The following is a 10,442-nucleotide window of genomic DNA, read 5'->3' on the forward strand; positions in this document are numbered from 1 at the left end:
ATAAAGATAAATTACCAGCCGGGGTGGTGGTGCACAACTACAATCCCAGCACTGGGGAGCCTGAGCCAGGAGAATAGCTTTGAGTTCAAGGCCAGGCTGAACTACACAGCAAGATCCTGTCTCAACATCCACACACGCTAAAAAAGATCCAGTTGCTGGTCAGGTTGGCTTCTCCTGTACGCTCTCTCCTCGTGTACACAACCACCATTTCCTGTGTTGTACTCACACAGCCTTTACTTTGGGCATGGCAGCCTTGGGGTCTTCTTCTTATTTGAGGCCATTCTCCTGCCTCAGCCTCCCAAGTGCTGAGATAGAGCGGTGTCCCACCACACCCGGCCCTGGGTGTGTTTTCAGTAGCAGCTGTCCTAATGGAAATGGACTTGAGGCAGTGTCCACAATTTAGCTTCTTGAACCTCTCCCCTCCAATAACCTTAGTCTCTTCCTTTCCCTCAAACTTTCTATCTTACAAGAGCTGCAACTCCTATCTGACTTCAATGCCAGGCAATCCTCCAAGCCTCCAATCATCTTTTCCACAGTGGCCCCTCACCTGCCTCGCAAGCACCCGAGTTTGATACCTGGTACCAAAAAAATCCAAAACAAAACAAACATCTTTTCCAGCAATTCCAACTTTGACACGGAATCCATCATTCCTTCTGTTTTTTTCTCTTTTAAGGATTCTTAAGTCCTTCAATCCTGAGGGACACCCACTTTGTGATCTGAAGAGATGACCTAGATAAACAGTCTGTTTTCACTTGCATTTCTACCCATTGCTTCTCCTCGCCAACAGTTTAAACTGTTTGAATTAATATGGCAGAACAAAAATGACTACTTAGCTAAAAATCACTAAAACGCATTACATGAATTTCTATTGTCTCATATAAAATAAATGTGTTGCTCTATAATGTTTACATTAACTAATATTTGTTTTTTGAGACAGGGTCTCGCTATGTAGTCCAGCCTGGCCCTGAATTTGAAGCGATCCTCCTGCCTCAGCCTCCTCAGTGCTAGGATTATAGGTATGCGCCACCACGCCCAGCTTTCTGACTTCATCTTTATACATCATTTACAGGTATCAAAGTATCATACTGTACTCAACAAATACGCACAATATTATGTGTCAATTAATACTCTAGATAAAAATTTTTAATTAAAAAATATTATGCCGAACATCTTAGTATGTGCATATAACCCTAGCTACTTGGGAGGCTGAGGCAAGAGGATCCTAAATTCAAGGCCAACATGAGCAATATAGTGAGATTTCAAAAACAAAACTGCCGGGGCCAGGGATTTAGTTCTGTGGCACCGCACTTGCCTCACAAACACAAGGTCCTGAGTTCCATCCCCGGTACCAAAAAAAAAAAATGCCAAGTGTAGTGGTGCATGCCTATAATCCCTGCACTCAAGAGGCTGAGGCAGGAGGATCTCCAAGAGTTTGAGGGCAGCCTAGGCAATATAATGAGTTCAGAGCCAGCAAGAACTACCTAGTGAGACCCAGTCTCAGAAAAAAAAAGAAAACTTGAGCTGAGGATGGAGCACCGTACTACGGTGCTCACCTAGCACGTGTGCAGGACTGGGTTCAATTCCAGAACCACCAGAAGAAAATCCTTTTTTTTTGGTACCAGGGATCAAACTCAGGACCTTGCACTTGTGAGGCAGGTGGCAAAACCACTGAGCTAAATCCCTGGCCCCGAAAAATCCTTTCTTTCTAGAGCACCTCACCCATCTCTGTCACTGCTCAGGAGCCTGGGCTTTCACACAAGGCACTGTCACTGTGTTCTGGTCCCCGAGGCAGAGCTGGAGAAGGGCTGGAAGATTTCCCAATGGTCATTTAATGTTCCTAGAGTGAAGCCAGAAGCCTCAGTGACTGGAACTTGTCACAAGGCCTGATGCATCCTTAAGAAAGACAGAAAAGCAGGGCATGGTGGCACAGGCCTGCTATTTTAGCATTCTCGGAGGCTGAGGCAGGAGCATTGCACGTTCCAGCCCAGCCTGAGTAATTTAGGGAGACCCTTTCTCAAAATAAAAAATAAAGTAAAATTGCCTTTCCCCTCCTCCATAGCCAGGCGTGGTGGTGCACGCCTGTAATCCCGGCAGTCGAGAGGCTGAGGCAGGAGGAGGATCGCTGTTAGTTCAAGGCCAGCCTGGGATACATAGTAAGGCCCCATCTCAAAAACCAAATAAATACATAAGTACAATTTTTTTTTGGTACCAGGGATTGAATTCGGGTCCTTGGGCTTGCAGGGCAGGTGGCAGAACCACTGAGCCACATCCCCAGCCCCTAAATACAATTTTATTATTTAATTTATTTATTTATTTTTTGTATTAAATTCTTTTATTGGTACATTTTAGGTATACAACACAATTACATTTCTCATTGGGAATTGTACCTTTACATAATCCATCTTGGTTCTTATTTTTTCCCCATTCCTAGCCCTACCTTCACGCCCTCCACCCTTCCCTATTTACAAAGACTTTATTTCCATTTTTTCCATTTCTCATCATTTTTTCCTTTCCCTTCTTTCCTTTCCCCTGCCCCTCCCACTACCCCTACCCCTTTGGACCTTTTCTTCCTATTTTGCATTATCAATTATTCATTCTAATCATTGGTACATTTTAGGTATACAACATAATGACATTCATCATTGGAAATTTGCACCTTTACATAATCTCTTGGTTCTTATTTTTCATCCTTGCCCAGCCCTCCCTTCAACCCCTCCAGTCCTCCCTATTTACAAAGATTTTGCTCCTATTTTTCCATTTTCTCATATTAATCCCATTCCCTTCTATCCTTTCCCCTAGCCCTCCAACTTCCTTCCCCTTTGCCCCTTTTCTTCCTATTTCACATTACCTATTATACATTTAGTCCTTATTTACACTTTCAGTTTCTCACACTAGAGAAACTATTCGGTATTTACACATGTGTGTCCTATTTATTTCACTTAAGAGTATTGCCTCAATGTGCATCCACTTAGCTATAAATGTCTCTAATTTCTCATTTTTTATGGCTGAGTAGTACTCCATTTTATAAAAAAACCACATTTTCTTTATCCAGTCTCCAGTTGATGGGCAGCTAAATACAATTTTAAATTCTGTCCTTTCCTCTTCCTCACCAAAGCTCAACCCCCTGAGAACCAGGCCCTTCAAGTCCTTGCCTTCGTCTGTTCCCGAGTTCATTCATCACCGGCACTTTCCAAAATCCTATTACTTTGGGAGGATTCGGAGTAGAGAAAATTGGTAGATTGATTTCTCATCTAAATGCTCGAAATATGCAGCATAAAAACAATGAAAAATAACTGTCAAAGAACAGATGTTGGAAGTGACCCCTGGCTTAGCTGTGAAAAGGTACGGCACAGCCAGAGAATGTCCAGCTGTTTCTGAAAGGGGGTCCCTGTCTTCCCCAGGCTTCTTTCTTCTTTACCCTCAGACTCACAAATGCGGGCCTAGTCTGTTTGTTTGTTTGAGACAGGATCTGCCTGTGTAGCTCAGGCTGGCCTTAAACTCACTGTGTAGCTCAAACTGGCTTCCAACTCTGGGTGATCCGCCTGCCTCAGCCTCCTGAGCACTGGAATCTCGTGCGCCCTCAGGCCTGGCTCGGTGTGGGCCAACTCAGAGCACGGAAAGTCTTCTCTGGGGATCCCTGCTTGCAGTTTCTGCCTCTGCCCTCCAGTCATCCAAAGGGGTTCAGCTGTGGGTTTTATGGAAGTTTAATGAAATTATTTTGGTCCGAGTCCAGGACAGCCTGTCCCAGATGTGGCAGAGGTTACAGGTTTCCTGACGGATGCCAGGACTATTAATGTCCTTTATGATTGTTAGGCACCACCAGCCCTGCTTGTCTGCATTTCCAGTTCATTATTTAACGGTGCTTATCTAAAAGGTTAAAGTCTTTTAGGATCATTTGGCTGATCCTTAACTTGGCTAATTTACAAATAATTTCACAAATATCTTTAAGTCACTAATATTTGTCTACAAAGATCTGGCTCAGGATATGGAATCTGTAGAGTATAATAAATGTGATGCTGCTTTACCAGATGTTACCCAGCATTTCCTAAATTTTTAGGGGAGCTGCTGGAGGTGGAACACAGGGCCTCACACGTGAGAGTTAAGCATTCTACCACCGAGCCACACCACCTGCACTTTTTATTTCTTATTTTTCTGTTTTTATTTGGTGACACAAGGTTTCACTGTGTAACTCAGATTGGCCCTAGCTCACTATGGAGCCCAGCCTGGCCTGGAATTCATGGCAACCCTCCTGCCTCAGCCTCCCGAGTGCTGGGATTACAGGTAATCACCACCAAGCCCGGCTGAGGCTCCTTTTAAAACCATAGTCCCTTGGCTTCCTCCCTCTTCCCCTTGGCCTCCTGCAGTGACTTTGGCTTACATACCTCATCTGTGTGCATTGGTGCCCCAGGACATTGGCACTTGCTACCTGTGGTGTGCATTTTTTTTTTTTTTGGTACCAGGGATCAAACTTGGGTCCTTGCGCTTGCAGGGCAGGCAGCTGAAATGTGATGTGTACTTTTTTGTTTTCATGCACAGTTCCTGGCTTATAACTCGTTCCCCAAGCAGACATAGAAGCTAGAATTTCTCTTCCCCCAAAGGAAGTGATTGAATATTCTCTATCATAAACTGATAGATGTAGAGGCTGTTTCCCAGGCTGTGAGAAGGGGCTTGCAGGAGCCCCAGCTTGTACCCATTTGGTCAGGAGTTCTGGAGGCCCAGACTTGTGACTGATCTCAAGTGGGGGCTGTCTCAGGGTCCCCCAACTGTGGGGTTCAATGCTGTGCCCAGGTACACCTCGCCAGAGACAGGTTGGATCAGGGCTGCCCAGCAGGTGTCCCTGCCTGTCAGGGCTGTGTCTAGATGGCCCCCAAAGCCTCCTGTGGTCACAGGTGGGGCTTTTCAGAGGGGGCTGCATCTAGAGTGTGTGACGCTGGGATGGATTCATGATGCAGTGATAGAAGGGCCAGAAAGAGCTGTGGTTGTCTCCTGTTGCTTTGCTGCCTTCTGCCCACCATGAACTCTTTCTCCTCTGCCATGTGCCACCCTCCCTTGGAGCCAGCAAATTATGGCTTTTTTTTTCCTGTACCAGGAATTGAACTCAGGGCCTGGACTTGCCAGGCAGGTGTGGAACTACTGAGCTCCATTCCTGGCCCTGCAGCTGATTATGAACTGAAACCTCTGCAATCCATGAGCTAAATAAATGTTTTCCCCTTTAACTTGGGATGTTGGATATTTTGTGTCAGCAATGAGAAAAGTAACTAAGACACTGATGTAGCATCAATCACTTTTGTGGTGCAAACACCACTGGCATTGGACACTGTAGGAGAAACTGAGTCAGAGTTAGCTTTTTCTTCCTTATCTTCAGACCACCCTTTGGCTGAGGGCCCTGTGGTGGGTGACTTGTGTCCCTTCCAAACATGCATCCCAGTCTTGCCTCTCAGTCTGTGCATGTGGTCCTTACTATGCAGCAGTCTGAAAGTTTGTCACCCTCAAATTCAGAAGATACTATCCCCAATGTAATGGTAAAAAGACCCAGAACTGGTGCCTCAAGTTTGTAATTCCAGCACTCTGGGAAGCTGAGGCAGGAGGGTCCAAAGTTCAAGCCCAGCCTGGGTAATTTAATAATTTACCAAGACTGTGTCTCAAAATAAAAAATGAAAAGGGCTGGGGATGTAGGTGAATGTGAAGGCTCTGGGTACCATCCCCAGTGCTGCAACAAACAACTCCCCATACCCAGGTATTTTGTTACAGCAGCAGGAGTGTGCTGAGACTTCGGACACCATGGCTTTTCAAGTGTAAGTAGAATAGAGTTAAGCTGAGGTTGCAGGGACTAGGATGGGCCTTCAAGCCAATGAGGAGTGTTGTGTAAGAGGGAGACTTCAGAAGCTGCGAATAGTGGTTCTCACTTGTGCTACCAGCAACTGAAGCTGAGGAGGCTGAGGCAGGAGGATCACAAGTTCAAACATGGGCAACTTAGTGACTTAGCAAGACCTGTCTCAAAAACAACAGCAACAATACTTTTTTTTTTTTGGTACCAGGGATCAAACTTGGGTCCTTGTGCTTGCACAGCAGGAGGCAAAACCACTGAGGTACATCCCCGGCCCAACAATACATTTTTAAATAAGATGGGGGATGTAGCTCAGTGTGAAGGCCCTGGATTCGATACTCAGTATGAAAAAAAAGGAGAAAGGAGGGTCCAGGTGTGGTGGTGTACACACCTGTCATCCCAGCACTCGGGAGGCAGAGGCAGGAGGATCACTGTGAGTCTGAGGCTAGCCTGGGCCACACAGTGAGACCTTAGCTCAGGAAGGGAGGGAGGAAGCGGGGGGGGGGGACCTCGCCGTGCACGAGCAGCCCTTTGTGGTGGAGCCAGAGCCAGAACGGCAGGCGGGTCGCGGACAGGACGCCTCTTGTGCCTCTGCCCCACCGCGCCCCTTCCCAGCTTTCCCTGAAGAACCACGGAAAGGAAGAGGAAAAGCGGTGATTGCCTCGGGCTGCAGGTTTTTGCTCTTCCTCTCCTGTTCTTTATTTCTTATTTTTTGGCGGTGCTGAGGATTGGATGCAGGGCCTCTGCACAGGGCTCCATCCCCAGCCCTTCTCTTATTTTTTATTTTGAAACAGGGCCTCGCTAAGTCACTCAGTTGTCCAGGCTGTGATCCTCCTGCCTCAGCCTCCAGAGTGCAGGGATCGCAGGCCTGCAGCACCGCCTTCTCATACTCCTGACGCTGTGGGCCGCTTATTACTAGTCTGGTCCCCCATGGCTGGTGCTTTATGAGGAACATCTGGGACTCACGGTTCTGACGTTCACAGCCACACCCCGGGCATCGGCCCCCTCCGGTGAGACCTGCACATCAGATGAAGTGGCGCACACCTGTGATCGCAGCACTAGGGAGGCTGAGGCAGGAGGATCGCTGAGATTTCCAGGACCGCCTGGGCTACATAGTGAGTCCCCGTCTCAAAAAGAAAAAAAAAAAAGGACGAAAGAAGCCACCCTGCGGCGGGGAGGGGCGACAAGGACCCTCTGTTTACAGTTTCCCTCGGGCAGTGCGCACCTCACCAGGCTCCCCGAGTTCGCTCTTGCCCAGGCCAGCCCGCGGGAGGGCGGGCGCCAGGCAGCGAGCAGGGCAGGGGCCAGGCTCGGCGGCTCCGCTGCGCCCCCTGGCGGCCTCCGGGGGCCACACCGCCCGCCCCTTCCCCAGGCGGCCCGAATCCCCCCAGGCCTCCTCCTGCCTCGGGCGGGGGCGGGTGGCGTGGGGGAGGTTCTTGGCCACACCGGAAGTCCTCCCAGTTCACAGCGCCGACGCCCCCGGCGGCTGTTTTGTGTCTTAGATGGGGTCTCGCCATGTCGCCCAGGCTGATCTCCGGCACCTGGGCTCAAGGGGTCCTCCTGCCTCAGCCTCTCGAGTAGATCGGACTACAGGTGCACAGCCCTGCGTCCCCTGAGCTGTGTCCCCAGGTCTCGGAAAACCTTCCTTCCTTCCCATCTTTCCTTCCCTCCTTCCTGGGAAGTTTAGTCCTGGGATCGCACCCAGGGGCGCGCTACCACTGCCACACTGCCCCAACCCTTTTTATTTATTTTTGAGACAAGGTCTCCCTGAGTTGCCAGGCAGGAGTCAAACCCAGGATCCTCCTGCCTCAGCCTCCCTCAGTGCCTGGATTATAGGCGTGTGTCACCGCACCCAGCAAGGGGCTCTAAGAAGTACAGCTGTGGGTGGGATGGGCACTGGCAGTGGCCACCACCACAGAGCACATTCCCTGGAAATGCCACTTCCTCAGCAGTGCTTGAGATGATGTGTCCGCAGCTGTTAAGACCGCATGAGGGGCTGGGGATTTAGCTCAAGTGGTTCCACTGCCTGCCTTGGAAGCACAAGGTCCCGAGTTCAATCTCTGGTACCAAAAAAGAAAAAGAAAACCGGAACTCTTGAATACTGGTAGGGGCTGTTAAAGAATAACCGCTGCAGAAACAGTCTGCAGGGCCTCCTGAGGTAAAATGTCGCTGGCCTCGAACTCACTATGTACCCTAGGATGGCCTCCAATTCTCAGTGATCCTCCTGCCTCAGCCTCCCAAGTGCTGAGATTACAGGTGTGTGTCACCACAGCCTGGTCGATTTGGTTTTGCAGTGTTGAGAATCAAACTGAGAGCCTCACTCTGCCACACAGCTACATCCCTGGCCCTGCCTGAGGATAGTGTATGTTCACACAGAAATTTACACAGGAAGTCAGGCATGGTGGCGCACACCTGTAACCCCAGCACTCTGGGAGGCTGAAGCAGGAGGGTTGCAAGTTTGAGCCCAGCCGGAGCAACTTAGTGACTTAGTGTCAAAATATAAAAGGGTTGGGGATGCAGCTCAGGGAAAGGTTCCTGGGTTCAACCCCCGGTTAGTGTGCATGGACACTCACACACACATACAGTCACTTGGTGTGAAATGAGGGCCTCACCCATCTGCCCAGAGGTGTGCCAGGCACCTTGCTGGGTGCAGGCCTGCTTCAGAGTGACAGTGTGACTGGGCATCAGAAACAAGCAGGGGTTAACATTCCTGTGGTTGCTGAGGCCTTGAAAAGAAGCAGGGTGCAGGGGCAGAGCTCAGCCCAGCTGGCACTGGGCTGCGGCCCGGAGCCCAGTGGGTGTGATTCTGGGGGAGATGGCAGCAGAGCCCCCGACCTCCAGCATCCCGCACCCGGGCTCCTTCTCCTAGGGTTAGGACTCCACTTAGTCTTGGTCACTTAGTGCCTGAACACATAACAGACCAGAGTTGAAGGAGGGAAGATTTATTCCAGCTCAGTTTGTAGAGGTTTCAGTTCATAGACGCTGGCTCCACTGCAGTTGTCAGCCAGAGGAGAAACAGTCCCTGGCAGGGCAGGTAGGAGACAGCGAGCCCTCTTTCTCCTTCCCTTCCTATTCCATCCAGGCTGCAAGCCTATCTATCGGTCGATGCCACCCATACCCAGAATGGGGCTTCCCTCTTCAGTAAGTCTGTCATCCACACCCAGAGCCATGCTAAGCCAATCAGTGCACTAATCCAGTATCACACCCATGGTCCAGCATCACAGGCCTAGGACCCAGCCACTGCCAAAAACCCCACCTATGAGTGACTGAGGCTTTAGGAGACAGCTAGATAAGCGCTGTAACACTATACCTACTAGGATGCCTATAGTTTTTAAAATGGAAAACAGAGCTGGGGATTTAGCTCAGTGCTGCTGCCGCCTGCCTCGCAAGCACAAAGTCCCAAATTCAATCCCTGGTACCAAAAAAAAAAAAAAAGAAAAGAAATGGAAAACATCCGTTGCCTGCTTCGCAAGCCCAAGGTCCCGAGTTAGATCCCTGGTACCAAAAAAAAAAAAAAAGAAATGGACAACAGCAGTGCTTGGAGTGGTGACACATGCTTGTCATCCCAGCACTCAGGAGGCTGAGGCAGAATTGCCACAAGTTCAAGGCCAGCCTGGGCTACATAGTGAGACCCTGTCTCAAAAATAAGGAAAGTCCCCTCAGTGAAACAGGGGGACGAGGGTATAGCTCAGGGTTAGAGCCAGGACTTAGGTGGGAAAGGCGTTGGGTTCAACCCCAGCAGGGACACAGTCGCCTGGTGGTGTACACCTGTGTTTAACCCTCCTGCGTTACACACCTAAAAATGGTTCAGACAGGAAAATTTTCTCAGTGAGACTCTGCCACCATTTGAAAACCCCTGGAGCTTCCTCCATCACCACATGAGTGATGGCAGGGAGGGGCCCGTCAGAGCTGCTGTCCCTTGGGCTGGAGGGCGGGGGCCCAGCTGCACAGTGACTGCTCAGCAAGTACCCAAGTGCCTGTCTCAGGCGGCGACTGACTCACTGGCCCTAAATGCATGTGCTTTCTCCCCGATGGGTTCCGGTGTAATTACTGTTGTCCCCTGGGGCCTGTGTACCCATGGCAGCCCCAGGTTACCCAGTCGTGAAGGTGGTGCCAGTGCCACTGGGTCCCAAGGACAGGGGACAACAGGGTCCCCACTACCTGAGCCACAGGGCGTCCTCAGTGCTGAAGCCGGGAAGCCCTCAGGAGCCACGGGGGATGGGGTGGGCAGATTAGAGAAGGCACCAGAGGCGGAGGGCGGGAGGGTGAGGGCAGTGGCAGGCGGCCCATTGTGGGCCCAGTGCTTGCTTGCCCTCTGGGACAGCGGGCCCGATGGCACTCAGTTCCCAACCTTGTAGAACCCAGACTGCCCTCTAGTGGGGCACCCCTGTAGTCTCAGCACTTGGGAGGCTGAGGCAGGAAAATGGCTGGAATTTCACTCAGCCTGCCTATAGTGACATCCTATCTCAAGAAAAAACCCCAAAACAAAAAACTAAACACAAACAAAATCTACACACAGACCTGGGGTGTAGCTCAGCGGTGAGCACTTGCGTACCATGCTCGAGGTCCCAGTTTGATCTCTAGCACCATCATCAAAAAAAGAAATTAGTGGGTT

The sequence above is a fragment of the Heterocephalus glaber genome, unplaced genomic scaffold (genome assembly GCF_053883595.1).
Source record: "Heterocephalus glaber isolate CG9 unplaced genomic scaffold, H.glaber_assembly_v1.0 deba00001447, whole genome shotgun sequence".
NCBI lineage: Eukaryota > Metazoa > Chordata > Mammalia > Rodentia > Bathyergidae > Heterocephalus > Heterocephalus glaber.